At 48.5% G+C, this 23,704-nt stretch overlaps 1 protein-coding gene across 8 annotated transcripts in view; it reads right to left on the reverse strand.

Moving 5' to 3' along the window:
• MAPK4 (mitogen-activated protein kinase 4) overlaps positions 1–21,405 on the reverse strand; it is a 146,626-nt gene extending 125,221 nt beyond the window's left edge. For 3 of the 8 annotated variants that reach the window (XM_059725282.1, XM_059725284.1, XM_059725285.1), the window contains exon 1: positions 21,310–21,388. The gene's annotated coding sequence lies outside the window, so the exon portion shown is untranslated. Of the gene's footprint in view, positions 1–95; positions 241–21,309 lie in introns of those variants that run through there. The other 5 variants (XM_019496042.2, XM_019496038.2, XM_019496044.2 and 2 more) reach the window with 4 other exon arrangements.
• Positions 21,406–23,704: the final 2,299 nt, after the last annotated feature.

A 23,704-nucleotide genomic window follows, 5' to 3' on the forward strand; every position in this document is an offset into this window, starting at 1 on the left:
TCTATGCAATGGTTCGAGTAATGTGAATGTACATGATCAGTAGGAGCTCCATGGAAAAAGTTAGCAAAGAGAAGGAAACATCTAAGACCATTTACCTCTTTGCATTCAGCACGTAACTTTCTTTTCACTCAGCTTCTCTGGGCAGCCACAGGGGACCCAGGAATGCCTCTTCTGAGTATTAACGGCAGCACGGGATTCAGCTGGCATCTGTGGTTGTGTCAGGAGAGGAAGGCACAGTAATGGAAAAATGCTGAAAGAGCTGAAAAGGTTTGTGCAATTAACTCCCAGCAGGAGCAAATATTGGGAGAAATAAATGCAATTAGGCAGCCTCCATGTTGTCATTCTGATGACCGATTTTTATTCATCTTTACTGTGCTCAAAGGTTGATCACGCTGTCTGCTCCTGCTCTCCCACTCCCATCTGTTCACTCCTCCCTCTGCCACTGCTCCTTCCCTATTCCCAGAGCCTTTCCTCACCTGCATAACACAGGTATATTTAGCACATAGCTGTGCAGACTAAACCCAGCCAGGGAAATTGGGTGGGGGCGGGACACAGCTAGAGAACCTAAAGCTGTCATTAATTAAAGGTCGCTTTCCAACTATGTGAAACTAATCTCTTGAAATCAGGGGAGCAATGAAACAGCAGCACTCCCAGGCAAGGCAGAGATTTTCTAAGCTATAAATCTTGCCGAGTCACAATGAGGTGACATTCACCTTAAAACAGAGTCAGGGGAAAAATCTGTGAATCAGCAAACAGCTGGTGGGATCAAATTGCTTTGACATGAACATTGTTCTCGATAAGCAGGGAAGCTTTGGGGGAAATAATTTATTCGCCCCTGCAATTAGCTGGCATTTAGATAAATGGAATTACAGCCTTTATATGATATTTGCTCTATGATACCTATATCTATTGTTCTTGGCTCACAGCTTCATAGTTTCATAGTAGGTAGGGTCAGAAGGGACCTGAGCAGATCATCAAGTCCGACCGCCTGCCATGACAGGAGAGAGCACTGGGGTCAAACGACCCCGGCCAGGTGTTCATCCAGCCTCCTCTTAAAGTCCCCCAGGGTGGGAGCCAGCACCACTTCTCTTGGAAGTTGGTTCCAGATCCTAGCTGCCCTGACAGTGAAGTAGCGCCTCCTGATGTCTAGTCTGAACCTACCCTCTGCCAGCTTGCGACCGTTATTTCTTGTCAGTCCTGGTAGTGCTTGGGGGAACAGGGACCCCCCAATGCCTGCTGGTCCCCTCTGACTAGTTTGTAAACGGCCACTAGATCCCTTCTCAGCCTTCTCTTGTGGAGGCTGAACAAGTTCAGGTCCCGTAGCCTCCCCTCGTAGGGCCTGCCCTGCTGACCCCCGATCATGTGAGTGGCCCTCCTCTGGACCCTCTCCATGCTGTCCACATCCCTCCTGAAGTGCGGCACCCAGAACTGGATGCAATACTCCAACTGCGGCCTGAGCAGTGTCATGTAGAGGGGGAGGATCACCTCCTTGGACCTGCCTGAGATGCACCTGTGGATGCATGACAAGGTACGGCTGGCCTTCCTGACCGCGTCCCCACATTGTCGGCCCATGTCCATTTTGGCATCAATAATGACTCCAAGATCCTTTTCTGCCTCTGCACTGACGAGAAGGGAGTTCCCCAGCCTGTAGGTATGCCACTGGTTTTTCCTCCCCAGGTGCAGCACCTTGCACTTGTCAGTATTGAACCCCATCCTGTTCTCATCCGCTCACCCCTGTAACCTGTCTAGATCTGACACCCAGCCTGTCCCTCTCCTCCAGTGTGCCCACGTCTCTCCACATCTTAGTGTCATCTGCAAATTTGAACAGGGTGCTTTTTACACCCCCGTCCAAGTTGCTGATGAAGATGTTGAATAGTGCAGGTCCAAGGACTGAGTCCTGTGGGACCCCACTGCCCACATCCCTCCAGGTTGAATAACACCCATCCACCACCACTCTGGGTGTGGCCCTCCAGCCAACTAGTGACCCATTTGACTGTGTAGGTAACAACGCCACAGTCTCCTAGTTTTTTAATGAGAATGGGGTGAGAGACAGTGTCAAAGGCCTTCCTGAAGTCCAGGAAGACTACATCCACCGCAACATCTGCATCCAAGGATTTTGTGACCTGGTCATAGAAGGCCACCAGGTTGGTCTGACAGGACCTGCCCCTAATGAACTCATGTTGGTTGCCCCTGAGCATAACCTCCCCTGCTGGCCCCTCGCAGACATGCGCCAGGATAATTCTCTCAAAAAGCTTACCCAGGAGGTAAGACTAACTGGCCGATAGTTTCCTGGGTCCTCCTTCCTCCCTTTTTTGAAAATGGGAACCACATTGGCCCTTTTCCAGTCCTCTGGCACCTCGCCAGAGCACTATGAGTGCTGTAAAGCCATGCCAGGGGTCCCGCAATGACCTCTGCTAATTCCCTCAGCACCCTGGGGTAGAGATCATCATTTCTTTATGTTCTTGGAATTTTTCCTGCCGTTGCTGTTGTGTACAAATAAAGCCATTTTTTCCGTCATACATCTCTGTTGTAGTGTTTCCTGCTGTAATTAATTCACAGCCAATCTGGGCTTTGTGGTCGTACACGGCTGCCCAGAGCTTTATGGAAGCATCAGCAAGAGAACTGAGAGCCTTCTGCTCTGTAAGTAAAAGTCACTAAAAGGAAAATCTCTGATAATGAGTAATGGTGATATACAGGTACAAAGAAGCAGTATGTAACCATGCATGCATGCACTGGCCTGTTCATTACACTATTGCAATCTGGAATTGTAAAACAAAAGTGAGAGCGAGGACAAGGGGCTTCCCTCCTCCCTAAAAAGACAATAGCAGAAGAATCTGGAGAATGGTTTGGGCCTGGTTTGGTGCTTGCTGGAGACATCTGTGGCAGGGCTGCAGTTTAATCCTGCAGGGAAACATAACAGGCATACTGACAGTGCTCAAGGAAAAGAAAAGAGAGAAGCCTTTCACTGTGAATTCAACCAATTCTCTTCTCTGCCCTTCTCTCTCATTTTTAAATTGGAATCAGTCTCACTTGAGGCAGGGCAAGAAAATCCCAGCCTCTGCCCTTGAAGTCTTCCTTTCATTTAGCCTGGACCTAGTTTTGCATTTACATTTAGCTCTAGCTCTTCACAGCATGTAAGGATGTTAACTTGGATGTACCCAGTTAAGTATCATCCGATCATTCAAAATTCCCATCTCCCATGGAGTTAAATGATTGAATGGGTTTTCCCCTCCAGGGTGTGGGCTTCCATCCAGCTCATTACCAAAGGCTGGTCTGCATGAGGTGGGTTTGAGGTTATCAACCTAATCTCTCCACGTAGACATCACCCAAAGCCACCACCATAGTTGTCATTACTTTGTCCTTTTCTTGGCAGTTTCCTTAAAGAAACTTCCTGGGACTGAACATTAGGAACTGAATTACAGACTCCCACGAAGCCACAGTCACTGCAAGCCTGGCACTTGTCTGGGCTGCAGATAACCTATACTGCTGCCAGCCACACCACACACCTTTGTGAACAGAGGAACTCGTTCTCTGAGACTGCTGAGGCAGTGCCTCTTGCCAACACTAAATTCACATATAACACAGGAGGAAGAGCATTATCAGCTGGGACCAGAGCCTCAGACCCTGGAGCATGGCACCTCCATCCCTTAGACACAGATGGAGCAGACTTAGTGCTGCATCCCATAACCGGACTTCCAACATCTGCTGCTCAATCACAAGTCTGAATGGGGACAGCAAAACGTTTCTCCCCAGCGTCTTGGGAGCAACAAACCAGGGCAAGTAACTGAATGAGAGAGCCATCTATAAATCTGGCACATTAGTATTCCCGGCTCCTTCTGGGATGCAGGCTGTTCTAAGGCTCACATTTTTGCACCCGCCAACGCCGGAAAGTCTACCAAAGCTGAGATTAATTGGTAAAGACTAAGACAGGAATGTTCTCCTGGCCACATTCAGCTTCCGTTGTCTCACCTCACAATGAACCTGCCTTTCCTACACTGTGTGCAATTTTCCCAAGGCAGCATCAGTGAGCAGAACTAATAGATTCCTCCTTGAATCAGTAGAGCTTATGCCACTGCAATGAGCTGAATTTGTACTTGGCCGGCGAGCGTGGCTTGATCTTTGTTTTGTTTTGTATTCATCGCTGTTTGAAATGCTAGAGAGGGAGCATGTGGCCCACCCAAACCACCAGGACAGCTGGAGACTCATAGGCAATTCAGGGTGACACTCCCTACTGCCTTCCTAACAGAAGAATGTTTTTAAATTCAGAGTTCAAGTGCAGAGGTGGGGAGGGGAGGAGGAAGGGGAAGGTGGAATTAAGCCATTTCATTGCTTCCCCTAGAGCAGTGCTTCTCAAACTATCTGATTTGGCCGACCGGCAATTTTTTTTCCAGTGGGCCAGGGACCGGTGCCCGGTTCAGCTGGTGGCAACAACTGCGTGTAACAGCGCTACACAAATGCGTGACCGGCTGTTTCTTTCTCTTGCCTCACCTCGCACGACGTGACATCATCTGGAGTGTTGGAACGTACGATTGTGGCACTATGACATATCACTGTTATGCTTCTGAAAATATAGGTCTTTCTTTCCTGGCAACTTGCTGTAGACCGGCGAATATATTTCTTTCTTTCCTAGCAACTCACTGCAGACCGGCGACCAGTGGTTCGCGGACCAGCACCGGTCCACGGACCACCACTTTGAGAAGCACTGCCCTAGAGAACCAGTCCAACATTGTTTTCTACAGAACCTAACTTGAGGTTTTTTGGGGGACCAGGCCATAACTGAAACTCAGCCCCCTATGGAAATTTGAAAGAAGCTTTTCCAGGACTCCTTCCCCCTGTGTAAATCACTTGAGGCATTGTTGGTAACATACAATCGATTATGACATCATAATGCAAGAGTCTCCCATCTGGTTCTAAACCTGCTAAGTGATGGGCTTTGAATGCTTCTTGTAAGACGCAGTTCCACCACCTGATAAAAAGTCCCCTGGAAGGAGTTCTTCCTGCTGGCCAACCTAAACCTCTGTCCAAATGGCATCATCCCTTAGAAACCGTGCCCCATTCACTCCCCACAGAGTCTTCTTTATAGATCCAGTGCATAATTTTAGCCATTGTAGGCAACCAGATTGCGTGGCTACTTCCACATCTACAAGGTCTAATCTATCATCTACTTCCACATCTAATCTATCATCTAGACCCAGCACTCTTTCCTGCCTATGCAGGGGTTCGGACTCGATGATCTATTGAGGTCCCTTCCGACCCTAACATCTATGAATCTATGAATTTAAGGTGACCAAACGATCCCTTTCAGAAGCATGGCATGCTTGCAACTGAATATGCATTGGGCATGGAATATCGGTTTCTCATCCCATCACATCCAGCTCGCGCTCTCACTCAAAACTGATCCCTAAACAAATGGAAAATAAATGTAGGAGACTACCAGGCTTTCCCTCACTGCCAAACACCAGTGCTTGAAAGGAGCAAGCTGAAACAGCTCTCAAAGAGGCCTGGGTCTCCTGCAGGTTGGAGCATGAGGAAGGAGTGAACAGATGTAAAGCATCGTAGAAATCAGGATATTAGGGGACTCTTCTAGAAAGCCAGAACAAGCTGTTCAAATCCTGGTTCTTCTGCCTAGTACATTGCTTACTGCCACGGTCAGTCCTATCAAGTTCAACGGGCTGTTCATGTTACAGTACATGCTTACAGGACTGGGACTTATGCAAGGTCCCATGAGAGGCAGATGACGCACAGAGCTCCTGCTTGGGGAAGCGCTCCGCTCTATAAGATCAATGAGGAATTGTAACACCACCACCTGGGAAAAACACAGCTCTGTCTCATGGCTCGGAGAGAAACACACAGCCCCTCAAAAGCCAAATCTTGGCTCTCAAAGCCAAGGGATAGCACGTTTCAGGGCTAGCTGGCAGGTTTTCACAGGCCAACAACAGAAGTAGGGGGGAAAGCTTTCTTTAAGCCTGCAAATGCCTGCCTCAGGATCTCAGAAAGCTGTGTATGGTAATGACTGGGGTGAGACAAGTGTCCACATACCCACAAACCAGAAGTCCAGTCTAAAAGAAAACAGCATGGAGAAATACCAGATGGAGGGAGTGGAGGCCAGGTAACTCAGGGCACGTCCCCAGTGAGGAAGTGTCATGTGCAGCCTGGCACAGGGTATCCACCGCCGCAGTTCCCACCCCAAATGCAGGATGCGACTCTCTCTCCATAGCCAAGGGAGGCCGTTACACACCTGTACTCTACTTGCCTGCAAGCAACTACCACTTCAATGCACACAGATGGTTCTCTGTAAATAGGACACACTATTTAATCCTGTCACTCAAGGAAGCATTCATGTTTACTACAAAAACTGAAAACTAAAACAAGCTGCCAGTATAATTAAAATTGGATTTCCACAGCAAATGAGACTAATACTGATCCACTTAATTCAACATCCTCCCTCCCCCTGTAGCCAATACTGTGCTTTGGGAAAGAGGAGATAAAAAGCCCTCAGTAATTCACCTGCTCAATTCTACAATAATGTATGTAAGGAGGACAAACCTTCTTGACCCCTGCAGGGCATCAACTGGGGCTCTGAAACCTGAGATTTGATTAGCATTATTATCTGAGTTTACATAGCTAATTGTTGCAGATATATCAGTTTTCACGTAATTAATACCATTGTCATGTCAGGTGTAAATAAAAATTGGATTGTGCAAACAGAATCACAGCGATGGTACCAGATGGCAACCAGTCATTACTGACTCTGGGGTTTGTTTTGTGTTTGTATAAATGCACACAAGCACCAAGCAGACTTGATATGCATAATGATGGAGGCTCCAAAATGAACAAGCCAGTTTCGAGGGTTGGGGAAAATGATGGAGGTTTCACGTCATTCAGACCTGGTGGGACTCCACCGATGACCGGGCCACAGGTATACACGGCTATACCTTGTACAGGAGAGATTGGGTGGACAAAAGAGATGAGGGTGTAGCTCTCTATGTCAAGGAAAGCTACACGTCCCTGCAAGCTGACACTGGCACCCAAGGTGGACGATTGGAGACTCTTTGGGTCAAAATCCGTGGCAAACATGGCACAGGGGACACAATGGTGGGAGTCTACTACAGACCTCCTAGCCAGGTTCAAAATCTTGACCAGAAATTTGCCAGGGAACTGGCTGAGGCTGCATGCTCCTGGTGCACGGTTGTCATGGGAGATTTCAACCACCCTGACATCTAATGGGAAGAGCGCTCGGCCACATCTGAACGGTTGCAAAGCTTCCTCGTGTGTGTGGATGAGCTCTATCTGACTCAAGAAGTCTATGGACCGACGAGAGGCAAAGCGCTGCTCGACCTGGTACGGGCAACGGGGGATGACTTAATCAGTGACCTAACGATTGAAGGGAAGCTGGAACACAGCGACAATGAGCTGATCACCTCCACCATCTGCCATAAAGCAGGCAAATCAGCCAGCAAAGCAAAAGTCCTCGACTTCAGGAAAGGTGACTTTGACAAGCTCAAGAGGCTTGTTTGCAAGGCCTTTAGGGACCACAAACCAAAGGGGAGGGGAGCTCAGGATGGGTGGTTGCTCCTCAAGGGAGCAATCCTGAAAGCACAAGCAAAGTCTATCCCATCTCAGAGGAAAGGCAGCAAAAGGGCACAGCAACCCCCTTGGCCCTGCAGGGAACTAGTGGACCTTCTGCGTCTAAAAAGAAAGACCTATAAAGTATGGAGCACTTTATCCACCTCAAAGGAGGAGTATTCTGCACTGGTCTGGACCTGTAGGGAGCAAATCAGGAAAGCCAAGGCTGCAACTGAACTACACGTATCAAGGACAATAAAAAGTCCTTTTTTAAATATGTGGGGAGCCAGAGGAAAAGCAAGGGTAACATTGAACCCCTGCTAAACCATATGGGTCAACTGACAACTGACCCTCAGGAAAAAGCCAGCCTGCTCAATGGGTATTTTTCATCGGTTTTTCACCAGCCCCAAGGGATGGCCCTGCTTAATACAGTATGGGACAGCCACGGCGAGGGAGAACTGTTACCCTTTATCAGAGTTGACCATGTGAAGGAACACCTTCAGAGGCTGGACACCTTCAAGTCAGCTGGCCCAGACAGCTTACACCCCAGGGTACTTAAGGTGTTAGCAGGCATCATAGCCCAGACCCTGACATGGATCTTCGAGAACTGGTGCTCAGGCAAAGTGCCTGAAGATTGGAAGAAGGCCTGTGTGGTGCCTATCTTCAAGAAAGGGAGGAAAGTAGATCCAGGAAACTACAGGTCCATCAGCCTGACCCCCATCCCTGGGAAGATCTTGGAGAAAATCATCAAAGAGACCATTCTTGACAAACTGGCTGAAGGCAACTTCTTGAGGGATAGCCAGATCGGGTCTGTTGCAGGTAGGTCTTGCCTGACCAATCTCATCTCCTTCTACGAGCAGGTGACATATCACCTGGACAAGAGAGAAGAGATTGACGCCATATATCTTGATTTTAAAAAAGCTTTCGATCTGGTATCCCATGATTGTCTTATAGAAAAACTGGTCAATTGCGGCTTTGGCTACATCACGGTCCGCTGGCTGGGGAATTGGCTTCGAGGTCGGACCCAGAGAGTGGTAGTTGATGGAAGTCAATCATCGTGGTACACCGTGACCAGTGGGGTCTCTCAAGGCTCTTTCCTCGGGCCTATCCTTTTCAACATCTTCATTAATGATGTGGACATTGGTGTCAGGAGTAGACTAGCTAACTTCACTGATGACACCAAACTTTGAGGTAAAGCGTCCACACCCGAGGACAGGATGGTGATCCAGGCCGACCTTGACAGGCTCGGAAAACAGGCGGACGAAAACCTGATGGCCTTCAACTCTGAAAAATGCAAGGTTCTCCACCTTGGGAAAAAAAACTTGCAGCATGCTTATAGGCTCGGCAGTGCTACGTTTGCTAGCACCATGGCCAAAAGGGACTTGAGGTCATGATTGACCACAAGATGAATATGAGCCACCAATGTGATGTTGCAGCCGGCAAAGTGAGCAAAACTCTGGCTTGCATCCACAGATGCTTCTTTAGCAAATCCCAGGACATCCTCCTCCTGCTGTACTCGGCCTTAGTGAGGCCACAGCTGGAGTACCACATCCAATTCTGGGCTCCACAATTTTAAAAGGATGTGGAGAAACTTGAGAGAGTCCAGAGGAGAGCCACAGACATGATCAGAGGGGAGGAAAACAGGCCTTATGATGAGAGGCTGAGAGCTATGGGACTCTTCGGTCTGGAAAAGCGCAGGCTCAGGGGGACCTGGTGGCTGCCTACAAGTACATAAGGGGTGTACATCAGGATCTGAGGGAACAGCTGTTCACCAGAGCGCCCCATGGGATGACAAGGTCAAACGGTCACAAACTTCTCCAAGACCGTTTCAGGCTGGACATAAGGAAGAACATCTTTACAGCCCAAGCCCCCAAGACCTGGAACAGATCGCCACCAGAGGTGGTGCAAGCACCCACTCTGGACTCCTTTAAGAGTCAATTGGACATTTATCTTGCTGGGATCCTGTGACCCCAGCTGAATTCCTGCCCCTGGCTGGACTTGATGATCTTCCCAGGTCCCTTCTGGCCCTAATGTCTATGAAATCTATAAAATCTATTAAATAAATGTTAGGGTGGAGAGCTCAGGGCACTGGTACCCAACCTTCTGGCCCCGTGGGCTGGATGAGTGATACAGGGTCAGCCCCCAGGTCAGATCCAGTGTGGGATCAACACATGGGGTTGGTTCACAGACCCACCTGCATGTTTCTCCATTCCAGTGATGCAGGGCCACATTATCCAGCAAACAGGGCTCAACACAGGTCCAGAAATTTAGCAGTGAGGGAGCAGCAATGATCACTGCCACTGTTCCCCCACCACCAATTTTCTGGACCCTTGGGAGGGGGGGAGGTCCCCACAGGCCAGGTGACACAGGTCCACAGGCCAGATCTGGCCCAACGGCTGAGCATTGAGCATCCATGACTTAGAAGATAGAATCCTTTAATATTTAGGTTGCCACTTTCAGTGGGACACAGGAGGGAAGTGACTGAAATGATATAATCTGATGGTACAGATGAGTTTATGATTAAGGCACTGAATCAGGATTTGGACATCTGGGCTGAGCTCCACATCTGTCACAGAAGGAATGCCTAGGGGCCTGGGACATTTCACTTGAGATAAAATTTTCAAAAGTTCATCATGTGAGCCTGTCATTTTCAAAACACTTGGGAGTCAGAGTCTCATTGCCTTTCAGAGAAACCCAGGTTCCTAAGTACTTGGGTCCCTTTTGAAAATGAAACTGAGGCTCCCAAGTCACTTAGGTGCCTTTGAAAACATTACCTTTTGGCCCCTCAATACCTCAGTTTATGTTCTGTAAAATGAGGATGAGCTTTCATTCCTCACAGGAAGGGAGTCACCATGTGGTACTCAGATACTGTAATGATGGGAGCTACCTAAGTAGCTAGCTACATAGGGCTAAAGTCTACTCCACCTATTTGAGAGGCAAGCAGACTTAAGCCCTGAAGTGTGGTTTTATTATTACACTCTTCTTAAGTCCCTAAAAATGGTTAATATTAATACCAAAGCTGAGTGGGTGTCCTCTTCTTCCTTGCTCCATGACTCAGTTTAAGGGTCAGATGGTGATGTGCAACAAAAGTAGATCAATTAATGGATTTTCAAGGACTTGAACAGGGTAAAACAAAATCACACTTAGGCACCTAAATCCACTTAGATGCCCAGTAGGTGGAATAGAAACTGGCCAATAATTCCTTGATGGCTTATGCAGACTAGGCGTCTCATCCCATTTCCTCATCACGCAAATCACAATTATACCTGGTTGCCATTTAGAGACTTTCTCAGTTGCAATTTAAAAGAGTGCATGAGCATGAAGACTTTATTCCCTTAGAACTTGCAGGTACGGATTGGGGAAGGCTGTTGGGAAACAAATGAAGGGAAGCTTGCAAGTTTCCTAATTTGTTCTGTGCATAGAGAACTTCAGCTCCTAATAAGGTCACTGTGGAACATTTTGCCAGAATTAAATCCATTAATATAAATAGTTGCATAAAATTCTGTGAATGGAGGTCTCAGGACGACACAATGCTGTTTAACCTTGCTTTCCTACTGATCAAAGGAAACTCACAGTGTCCGACTCTGGGCTGAGTTGGTTCGAATTCCACCTGCTTAGGGAATTCTCCGGGTCCTGAAAGACAACGTGATGGGCTAGGAGGAAGATGTAACATGGCAGAAGGAAAATGACCTCATGTAAGTGAAGAAATATGGATAAAACAAAATTATTTAATTTTGTCAGCAGTGGCATGAAGATTTACTTAAATCAAAGCACAATTTGCTGTGTAGTCCTAAGCCGTAACTGTGGGGTTTCAATTTTACTTTATGACATTAAATTACACAGAATAGACTTCCATTTTGAACAGTCCCTGGAAGGTTTTCTTTCTTTTTAAGAACTGTTTCATAATAATGATAGCAAAAATACAGAATTTATCCCCTTCTTATAGTAGTAGCCAAAGTAGAGCTATTTACCTTCATTCATCACACACACAACAGGAGAGGCAAATACCCCAGTGGTAACAAACAACAAATAATCTGTAACAAAACCGACAATCAGATACATCTTTCAACAGAAGAGCCAATGCCATTTCCAAGACTTCACACAGAACCTCATGTTTCAGTAGTGTCAGGAGGATGCAACAGTATCAGCAAGTTCACATGGCTGGGATATAGTTATGGTGGCATGGAGAATGGGCTTCCATTTTGAACAGTCCCTGGAAGGTTTTCTTTCTTTATAAGAACAGTCCTATAGTAATGATAGGAAAAAATATAGAATTTATCTCCTTCGTATGCTATAGAACTAACGCATCCAAAATGATATTATCATCCAGTGATATGTATATTTTATAGGTTTAAAAAGATCCAATTTTTCAAAGCTTAAAGTAATTGTTGGCACAACTAACTGAGAACATAAAATTAAAGTGGGAAGTGTTAACAAATATTGGGAGTTACTTAAGGGTGTCCCACTGGATGCCTCAAAAGCTACATTTCCATATGAAAGAAGCTAAACTGGGCAAGAAGCCATCCTGATTAGAAGATGTGCAAGTAGCAACAAAACAGAAAACAAGTCTATATATAAAGGATAGGGGAAAGGGAAATATATGACAAAAAATGTTTAAAAATATAAGCGACTAGTAAAGGGACTATAAAAGAATAAATGAAGTATCAATGGCCAACAAAATTAAAGATAGGAAGAAGGTATTTTTAAAACATAATATGGACAAAAATAAAAGCCTAGGTCAAGCATTGTTCCATTGTTGCCTGAAAAGGATAAAATTGTAAGTGGGGACATAAAAAATATATTTTTGCTTTGCCTTTGGAAGAAATCACAATGGTATATCCATTTATAGACAATATGAATGGAATAAGGAGTTTATTATCTGTAGCAGGTAGGCTATGAGGCAACAGCTTTTAGTTAAACATTTTCAAATTAATAGGCTTGGACAACTTATATCTAAGAGTTTTAAAAAACAAGCTGATAAACTCTCTGAACCACCAATCTCAACATTTAACAATTTAGGCATTTCCACAGTTTTCCATAAGCTGAGGGGACTGCCAATGAAAGTCCAGTGTAGGAGGGGGAAGGATAAAAGGCATGGTCCATGGAGCTGTAGGCCAAGTATTCTCAAATTAACCAGTCCATTAACTGATCTGGGACTGATGTCAGACTATCATCCAAAAAAAAATATCACCAACGCCAGTCAGGCTGGTTCCCTGAGATGTAGGTCTTGTCAAATAAAACTTATCATAAAAAAAAGTTCTGGTTTAGAAATGCAGCTATGCTGATACAGAACTTGACACGTTGACCTGAAATCTTCCCTTCAGTGGAATTATCAGACCACACAGATGGATTAGAATCGGCTTCCTGACAGATCTCAAAGTGCAGTTGTTAATGGGGAAATATCAATGAGCAAGGCCATTTCCAACAGGGTTTCTCTCAAGGACTGGCTCTGGGTATAATAGTCAGCAGCATTATCAATGATCTAAGTGATGACATAAAACCTTTGCTGGAAAAGTCTGCAAATCACTCATCAGCTGAGGGGGTGGAAAATAGTGAGTAGGACAGGTTTTTGTTACAAAGCGGTCTGAATCACCGGCTTAAAACGGTCATCATTAAAAGAAAAGTGTGTCTCAATACAGCAAGGGAAAACGTCTGTGAACCAAGAACACAAGTTTTACCTGCAGGATGGACATGTGTCTGCACAGAAGCAATAGTCTGCCCCAGCTAGGACAGTGCCCTGCCACCTGCCCCAAGCCCAGAAACACGGCAGTGAGGCCAGCCCAGGTTCATCTCTCAGAGTCACTAGAGACTGAGGTCTCAGAGAAGCCAGGGGGGAATGCCCTAGAGCTGTGCTTCCCAAACTCTTCCTCAGCATGACCCCATTTATGGTCCCATTTCCTCGGCATGGCCCCTCACTCCCAACCCACAGCCCCCCACCCCCACAACCCCATCCACTGATGTTGTGACCCCATTTGGGGTCACAACCAACAGTTTGGGAACCACTGCCCTAGAGCATCTCCACTGGTACACTTCCAAGTTTGAAGTATGTCTACAGGCAGAGGTAAGTGGGGCCTGCTCAAGGATGACCTGGCCAGAGCAGGCTACTACTAAGTGTTACCAGATATCTGGGTTTTCCTGGACACGTCCTGTTTTTTGGTCCTCTGTCCTTCATCTGGGCGAGTTTTTGAAATACAAGCAAATGTCCAGGTCTTTGCTCTGCCTCTGCTTTTTCCCCAGCACTTCTGGCATGGCTGCTTGGGGCTGGAGGCAGTGGGGGAAGGTGATTGGATGCAAGGGGATCACATGCTCAGCGTGCAGGAGCACAGATGCAGGCAAATAAGAGTGGAGGGTGACCTGCATGGGGGGCAGGGGGCTGCAGGTCAGGAGTGAGGTGCACCAGCAGGATCTGGGGAGCAGGGTACAGTGGGTCAGGAGATATTCTGATTTGTGTGTGTTTGCATAATGTACATAATGGTGATTGCATACAGCTTCAAATGAAGTTTTCCTTTTGTATATTGGGGGGGTTGTGGGGGACTGTGTGTGGGGGGGAGGGAGTGGGTGTGTGTGTGGATGTGTGGGGGTTGTTGGGGATGTGGATGTATTTGTGGGGGGGTGGGGACATGGGTGTGTGGGTGGGTGGGTATGGGGTTTGTGGGCAGGCTGTGTGGGGAGAGTCCAGGGGAGGGGTATGTGGATATGTGGGGTTTGTGGGGGGTTGGGTATGGGGTTTATGGGGAGTATGTTTGAGGGGATGTTTGGGTGTGCATATGGGTGCGTATGGGGTTTGTAGGGGGTTGTGTGTGTATATGTGGGGTGCGGGGGAGGGAGCAGGGGGGTGTGGATGTGTGGGGTTTGTGGCCGGGTGTGGGTGGGAGTAGGTATGGGGTTTGTGGGGGGTCTGTGTGTGTGTGTGTGTGTGTATGTGTGTGTATGTAAGGTGTGGGGGAGGGTGTGTGGGGTTTGTGGGGGCCTGTGGGTGTGTGGGAGAAGTGTGGGCAATGCGTTTTAGGGATGTGTGGGCATGTGTGTGGGTAGGTATGGGGTTTGTGGGGGTGTGGGGGGGTTGTGAGGTGCATGGAGAGGGAGGGTGTGTGTGAGGTGTGGCTGAGGGGCTGTGCGTGTGGGACTGCACGTGGCTGGGCCACCAACTCCATCGTGTGGAGCTCACATGCAGTTCCCGGGTTCTCCACCCGAGCCCAAGCCCCATGCGATGAAGCTGGCAGTGCAGGCCGTGGGGCTCGGCCAGGGCAGCAGGGAAAGGGCAGCACAGAGCTCCCCACCTTTCCCCATGATCTGCATATGGCAGTGAGCGGGGCCAGGCCACCAGCTCTATTGCACAGGGCTCCCCCCAGAGGTGCACAGCTCAGGCATAGAACCTGGAAACTGCATGCAAGCCCCAGGGAGCCCTGCACAAGGGAGCCAGGTGGACCCTGCTGGCTCAGGCTCCACGCTTCTGTTGCCTCACCCTGGGCCCCCACCAGCCCCAGCCCCAAGGCACCAGCATGGGCCCTGCACCCCTGCTTCGCTCCTGCCCACCTCCCTTCCGTTCCCCACCGCCACTTCCCTACCTGCAGGGCCGGGGTCAGGGCTGTCCTACGGGCAGGGGTGGGAGTGCAGCACTCACTGCCTCCGCAGAGTGAGCGGCGTTCAGCCCCATGCAAGCATAGCACGGGCAGCCCGGGGCCAGGCTGGATACAGTGAATTTTTAGGCACTCGGCCATGGGCCAGATGAAATCACTTGGTGGGCCGGATCTGCCTGCACTGCAGGTCATATTTTGCCTCCCCACCTTAGATAATGAACCTCAGGGCACTCCTGGGGTAAAAAGAGTTAATATGACTGTTGGATGAATAAAAAAGGGAATGCTACACAGAAGCAGGGAAATGATCTTGCCTCTGTACACCGCACTGGTGCTAGCCTACCACACTCAGTTTTGGTGCCCAGAGTTCAAGAAGAACATGGAAGTGAGAAATAAAATGTTGAAATGAAGTCTCTCTCGCTATCAGGCAGGACTCGGCCAACATTAGTAGTGATGAGGAAACCACATCATTGAGAGTTTGGGTTTGGAGTCTTCTCAGAAGTGTCCAAATCTCCTGCCTCCAAAACCTAAACAAATGCTCCATGAGACAGGCTTTTTAATGAGGTTCTTAGTATTTCTGGTGTCTTGTCCCAGGAGAACCCAGTCACAAGACAGACTAGAAGGATAGGTGACAGAGGTACCCAAGACTTTCAGAGTCTCAGAGGAAGTTTGTTCCTGAAAATGGACCTTGTTTCAAGTTGACAGAAGGCTGTATTTACCATCCCCGCTGCCCAGGTATTGAGTAAGGATGCTGTTCCTAGTGAGGTCCAGTGCGACTGGCAATGTTAGCACAACCACATAGCATGAAGGCTTTGAGAGTGCATGCAGAGAGACTGATAAGCAGGAACAAAAGGTAGGTGGAAGGACAGAATATAGTGTGTTCTTTGAACTAGAAGATCCAACAAGCTGAAGGGTTAATCACCCATATACAATCTGGCAAGCAGACAGCGAAACGTGTGCTTTCGATGATTTCTATTTATCTAAGCTACATCTGTCTAGCTTAAATCTTTCTGAGGTGCCTACTGGTGTGCTAAGAGCTGACTTAACCTACATCATGTGTTTACATCACATTAAGTATAGTCAATGCCATTACAAGCTGGACGTTTGCCACCTGCCGCGTTACCGCAGAGTAAAACATACTTTCAAAAGGATGGATGATTTATTTCAGACTGAAAAACAAATAAATAAATAAACCAAGAACAAATACAGATGTCTCAAGAAGAGACAAGTCCCCTGTGAACAGCCCTCTGGACTCACTCCCTGCACTGCCCCACAGCAGATGGACAGAGCAGGTGACTTCTTGTGCAGTACAGAAAAGACAGAATCGAAGAACGAGCCATGCATACACCTAGCTGCAAATGCATCCCATAGTAACTCAGTCTACAGGGCAGTTTGCAATATTTCATTCTAACTATGAGAGATACTACAGCAAAAGGAAAAAAAAACCTACACACACAGTGGAATAAATAACAATTTATGTTAAGTGCCATTTACTGGAACATAGCACACTGAATGACACTATTTTACTGTATTAAGCCTATGTCCCATTTTTAAAAAAATCAATGTTTTTGGACAATATATTTAGTACCAAGAACTTTCGAGGAAGTACCACAAAACCAACAACTTCACAGGCTCCCGACCCTACAGGTGTTTTACATTAAAAACAGAGGTCAAGGCTCAAATTACAGGCACTCAGCAAAGACAGTATTATTACACCTCCCAGGAGAGGCGTAATAATACAAAAGAATTAAAATACTTCTGTGTCTATGCATCTAAGTCAGGTTTATGGGAAAGAAGTAAGGTAACTATTATGCTGTAGCACTCAGAAGTGCATTAGTAGCTTAAGGGAAAATGGAACCCAAATGGTCAGCGATCCCAAAGAACGAAGTATGAGGGAAACATGGTGAAATAACCTGAATAACCAAAATCCCAATGCCAGTATAGATCTAGGTATAAACTGAGGTGTGTGCATGTGTCAGAGACATGGATAGATCAACAACAAGAACAAGATTGTGTTGACAGAGTGAGACAAACTAAAGTCAATTGAGGTCTACATAGACCTAGCCTTTTATGTCAAAAGTACTTAAGACATGGGAGAGATGCAATGTGACAGTGCAAGTCTGTTTACTGTGGCTTCTCTGGGTATCTCATATCTTTTGAAAACGTAATTACAAAAATTAAACTCTCTAGTAAAGCAATTCAGGCCTCCAGATACCCACCCACACCATTCTCCAGTTATTGAACTGCCCACAAGAAAATCAAAGCTAATTTACCAGGCTTCCAGCTATGCCGTCAGAGGGCCTACCAGCCAGCTGTCAAGGCACCCTTTTCCCAGAAGCCCCCAGAAGAAACAAATGAATTTAGCAGCATTATAGAGGAATGAAAATAATGACATTATTAGATAAAACACCATGCATTACAACAGAGAAACCAACCCGGCAATCTACTACAAACCCTCAGCAATGAAGGAGAGAGAAGGAACACTGCCTCTCCTTTCCAGAGGCAGCTGTCATGAAATCCAAGTTTGTCATTCTTGACACTCGCAGTGGACCCAAACGCAACCCCCAGGAAAGGGGCAGGTCTGTGCAATGCCATGCACGCTGCTGGTGCCTGAGGAGTGCAGGCTGGCCATGAGGAGCAGCAGGTAGTGCTGATACCTCTAGCCTCGGTCAAGATTTTCTAGACAGAACATTGTATTTGCTTCCAAAACGTCACAAGACCCCCGTCAGGTGAGCAAACACACTGGAGCAGCTCACTTCCTAACCACTGCCCATTCTACTTTCCCACAGATTTTAAGGCTGTGCTGACCCCTCCACAGCCCCTGCACAGTGGCCTTTCTCCGTGAAAAGCCTTGCACGTGGGCTTAAAACAATAGCAGCAGCTGCCACAAACCTGAGCTGAATCCAGCCGACGTCGGTCTACCACCACCTCAGAGGATACCAACCTTCCTGAATATTAACACGGCCGTTCATGCGATACAGACATAAGAGACTAATGAAAGCTGCTATCTCCGCATGCATTTCTAAACAGCATAACCACCAAGAGGATGATGGTGGGAGAGGAATCATTTCACTGAGTCCCAGAGAACGCCAGTAGGGACAATTTGAAGAGGTAAGACTGTAGGGTGAACACAGCCTATTACTCCATGCAACGATCTTGCTGGGAAAACAGTGGAAAAGCCCCTACACTGGGACCCTTAAGGCTAGACTAGAAAAGCCTGGTAGAATGTACTGTAAAAACCTGAGAGATGACCTAAACAGCACTTACATTGAAAAGATTTATGGGAAATGGAAATACATCACGTCATCCTCTACCAGGAGCCAAGGAATATTAGGAGCCTTTTCTGGAACAGCCGATTTCTTCAGCAGGTGCACAGGAAAAGCTAGAGGGGATTGTTGTTGTTACTCATGATTTAATAGGGATCTCCCAAGTCCTTACTGGAAATGAATGGGGCAGGTATGAATGGTGGCTGGATGGTGGAAATCCCCAGCCACCCTAAAACCCATCAACCTGACCAAGATGTCTTTCCTTCAAACTGTTACATGTACGGTCTCGTGGCATCTTTGGAATGGCACCATTTCCCCCAGGCAAATCTTTAAAACTAATGAGAAGTTGGCAGCGGATGAGATGCAAAGAATAGCTAGGAAGCCGAGGAACAGCAAGGGAGTTCTGACTGACGTAGCATTGTCCCATATGCTGCCGCTTCATATGTCAACACGATGAGGCAGCGGCTGCCTTCATGACACCGAGCTCTAAACAATATCCCACCATGAGCATTGTCATCCTGCATGTAGCAAAGCTCATTTCGTTCCCATCTGTAGCTTTTGTGCACTTCTGCTGAGCTCAGCCTCTACCGGTATCTTATGCAGCCAGGTGCATCACAATTGGCAGCAGGGGGGAGCAATTAGATTTTCACAGCATAATTTCCACCTGCAACTTTTAGGGAACACATTCATGCAATTTAAAAAAAAAAAAACAGCAGAGTTATGATTAAAACACAGCATCTATAGGAATAATGGGCTACTCTGCCAATTGACTGGCTTCCCAGAGAAAAAATCATGTTGTGAATGCACTAAAAAGGGACTCTGCAGATCTGGGCTGAATTCACAGCTCACGCACAGCAGCTCCTGCCTGACCTCAGGTGACCCACACTATACTCGAGTTCCCCATCTGTAAAACCATGCTCAGGATGTTTCCTCATTGGGTGTTTTAAAGCTAAATCCTTTAATGACTGAAGCACTTGGATGCTCAAGTAATAGGGACTGCATCTCCATCATGCTCTCTAAGGTCAGCCAAAGCCACCCTCCTGCAAGTACCACCTATGTGCCAAGTTTGTTTGGCAAAAACATTTGGAAGCCTATTTTCTGTAGCCACTCCTCAGCTCTGGATCTCCTTCCCCTTTGTGATCCATTAGAGCTGAGTCTGGCCATCCTCCAGAAGCACTGCAACATCTTTTTTTATCTGGACAGGCTTTTAGCAGATGGGGTTGTTTGGGGGCATTTTCTGGGAAATGTTTTTCTGATCTATATTATTTTATTTACTATATTTATCTGGTCTTTAAAATTTATCTGTTTTTTTTACTGGAAATCACCCTGAGTCTCTTTTGGGGAGGGTGGCATATAAAAATCAGAAATAAATGATAGAAACCATGGCCTGGCTCAGCACAAATATTTTATCTGTTGCTACATGGTCGGAAAGACAAGAAGCAAGTGTAAGCCTGCAACACTGAAGAGTTTTCTGTTCGAGAGAAGTTAGCTATCCCCTTGCAAGAACATGCAAGACCGACGTCATCCTCTCAAAATGCTTAGAGCTCATAAAGGAGCTGAGTGATGCTGCGTGTACAGCCCTGGGAACAGGGAAATAGGACAAGAAAAGTGTCAGGCTATGGAGCAATCTGCCAGCTCGTCAGGGTTGGACTGTGACAAACTGACACAGGTAACACAGCCTCAGGCCCCATGGGAAGTCCTGTGCCTATTCCTGATATATCCGAGGGCCCTGCCTCTTTATTTCCCTTCGGCAAAACTTGCACAGTACCGGCTGTTATCAATGCAATATTATTGCAGGGAACTGTGCTTGTGGGTGTTTGGGTACAGCGGATATTTCAAAATGAGAACTGTCCAAAACCTGAAAAAGACCAAATTCAGCTGGGTTTCCTGCAAACTCAGCACTGAGCCCAGGCTTATCAAGCACACTCAGACTTGTCAAACAATCTTCATCTGCGTTGGAAGCAAACCTGGATGTCAGCGTTGGCGTGTGCTTTTCAGCTAGAAACCATGCAAAACTCACTGAAAACTAGGCATTCAGAATCAAGCTCTCCTCAGAGTTTCAACACGCAGAAAACTGAAGTGAATTCAGACACAACAAATACCACCGCACGGAAACCAAGGGGAGGTTTGCTGAAATCCCTGCTATCTGAAATCTCCCCGCTTTACTCAGAACAGGCATTTCACACCCATCTAATGAAACGCTTCTCACTGCACAAGGCATGCGTATAGCGCGGAGACTCCCAAACTTGGTTCAACGACACCAGAGGAAATGTCTTGTCTAGAGGAAGAAGTGTAGGACTGGACATCAGGAGTCCTAGGTGGGGCTAATCCTTAAGGGACCAGGTGCATAGCCCCAAACTAACCGTTTTCCGTCCCCCCCAAAGCCACAGCTTCCCCCTGGGTTAAGACGGCTCCGTAAGGCGCAGCTCGACCCCGTCTCGGTGACCGACCGCTGTCCCCCGCTTGGGAAAAAAGAAGTGCTGCCAAACACGAACAAGCCGCCTGGCCCCTTCCCCGACACCCGCAAAACCAGGGGCAGGGGGGATTGGTTTCAGAGGAGCTGCCCCTTAGCGCAGGAATGGGAAGAAAGGCGAAGGCAGGACTGGGGACCCTCGGATCGGGGCGCGTGTCCGGACTGCCGATGCCCAGAGGTGCCCGCCGCTGGCCCGGAGGCACCGCTGGAGCCCCCCGGGGTCCGGATCCGCCGCCCCCGAGAGCACCAGAGCGGGGCGAGCCCCAGCAGGTCCCTGCCCGCGCCCGCCCCACAGCTGGGCAACATCTGGGCGGGGGCCTCCGTCCCGCTCCCCGCGCGCAGCGCAGCGCAGCGCAGCCCGCCCCGGGGCCGGGGATGCCCGGGCAGCAGCGGCCGCGCGGACAAAGAAGCGGCGGGAGGCACTTACCGCCCGGCGGGAGGCACTTACCGCCCGGCGGGAGCGCGGGGCAGCGGCCGCAGCGCAGCGGAGCCCGAGCCCGAGCCCGAGCATCCTCCCCGCGCCGCCCCTGACGTCACGCGGCCGCTGCCTGTCACCGCCGCGGGCGGGTCCAGGTGCGGGGGGGCGCGGGGTGCCGGGGGCGGCGCGCCCAGCCGGGGGGCCAGGCTGTGTGGGCGTGTCGGGACTCTATCCCGGGGTGTCACGGGTCTATCTGGGGGTGTTGTGAGTCTAAAGGGTGCCATAAGTCTATCTGGGGGGTCACAAGTCTATCTGGGGGGGTCACAAGTCTATCTGGGGGAGTCGCAAGTCTATCCTGGGGTGTCACGAGTCTATCTGGGGGTGTTGTGAGTCTAAAGGGTGCAATGAGTCTATCTGGGGGGGTCACGAGTCTATCCAGGGTGTCACAAGTCTATCTGGGGGGGTCACAAGTCTATCCTGGGGTGTCACAAGTCTATCTGGGGTGTTGTGAGTCTAAAGGGTGCAATGAGTCTATCTGGGGAGGTCACGAGTCTATCTGGGGGGGGTCACAAGTCTATCCAGGGGGTCACAAGTCTATCTGGGGGAGTCGCAAGTCTATCCTGGGGTGTCACGAGTCTATCTGGGGGTGTTGTGAGTCTAAAGGGTGCAATGAGTCTATCTGGGGGGTCACGAGTCTATCCAGGGGGTCACAAGTCTATCCAGGGGGTCACAAGTCTATCGGGGGGGGGGGGTGGCAAGTCTATCCTGGGGTGTCACAAATCTATCTGGGGGTGTTGTGAGTCTAAAGGGTGCCATGAGTCTATCTGGGGAGGTCACGAGTCTATCCAGGGTGTTACAAGTCTATCTGGGGGGGGGGGGGGGTCGCAAGTCTATCCAGGGTGTCACAAGTCTATCAGGGGGGTCGCAAGTCTATCCTGGGGTGTCACGAGTCTACCCAGGGTGTCGCGAGTCTATCTGGGGTGTCACAAGTCTATCAGGGGGTGTTGCAATTCTATCCCAGGGTGCCACATGTGTATCCAGGGTGTTGCGAGTCTATCTGGGGTGTCATGAGTCTATCCAGGAGTGTCATGAGTCTATCCCAGGGTGTCACAAGTCTATCCAAGGGTATCGCAAGTCCATCCAGGGATGATGTGAGTCTATCTAGGGGTGTCACAAGTCTATCCGGGGTGTCATGAATCTATCCCAGGGTGCTGTAAGTCTATCCTGGGGTGTTATGAGTCTATCTGAGGGTGCCACAAGTCTATCCAGGGTGTCATGAGACTATCCCAGGGTACCGCAAGTCTATCCGGGGATGTCACAAGCCTATCCGGGGCTGTTGCAAGTCTATCTGGGGGTGCCACAGGCTACCCAGGGGCTACCAATGTGTTCAGGGGGACGAGTTTGTCTGGAGGTGTCATGAGTCTGTCTGGGGGGAGCAAGGCTACCTGAGGGGCCACTAATGCATTCAGGAGGGTTACGAGTCTATCCAAGGGTCCCATGAGTCTGTGGGAGGGGGGCTGCAAGACTATACAGGGCTGGGCATGAGTCTGTCAGGGGTGTCATGAGTCACTTTGGAGGTTTATTACAGTCCAAGGGGAGGTCACATGATTATCCTCCCCTCTTCTACAGGTGGGAGATGTAGGTGACATATCAAAGCCTGGAATGGTCCCATCAGTGATGCCTCAGGTAGAGCCTGCACAGTAGATGGAAAGACCAATGCCCAAGACCAGCATCCTGATCTCTGCAGCTAACATAACCAGCAGGGAGGCAGAGATCATGAAACATCAGCTCTGCTGGGATGCTCACTGTGTGTGGAGGGCTCACACTCATCTCCTGAAGCAAGTCCTCTTCTCGCACCTTAGTCATGGTAAGGGGACATGGAGGACAGAGGAAGTTCCACAAGGACACTCTGAAAGCACACCTTAAGAAGGGTGGCATCAACCCTACAAATTGGGAAGTGCTTGCTGCTAACAGGTATCAATGGCTCTGCATCGTACATCAAACTACAGCCTATTTTAAAGAGAGCCCTCTTGCTCAGGAAACCAAGAAACAGCAGAAGTATGATGGAAAGTGCCCAACTTCCTGGCCAACAGCTGTGCCCCCTCAAGGCACCACCTGTCATATCCATGGAAAAACTTGCAGAGCACAGATTGGACTCCTCAGACACCTTAAAACTGACCAGTAATTCCCCCTAGCAGACATTTTCCTCATATTGAGGGACAACCATATATTTGTAGGGAGTCATGAACTATTCAGGGGGAGCCACGAGGCTCCTGGGGGTATCATGAATCTATTGGTGGGTGCCATGAATCTACTGGGGGTCATGAAGCTATCCGGGGGGGCCATGAGTCTATTCAGAGAGCCCACAAGGCTATTGGGGTGCTGCAAGTGTATTTCAAGGTGC

This window comes from Alligator mississippiensis, chromosome 3, assembly GCF_030867095.1.
Source record: "Alligator mississippiensis isolate rAllMis1 chromosome 3, rAllMis1, whole genome shotgun sequence".
Taxonomy (NCBI): domain Eukaryota; kingdom Metazoa; phylum Chordata; order Crocodylia; family Alligatoridae; genus Alligator; species Alligator mississippiensis.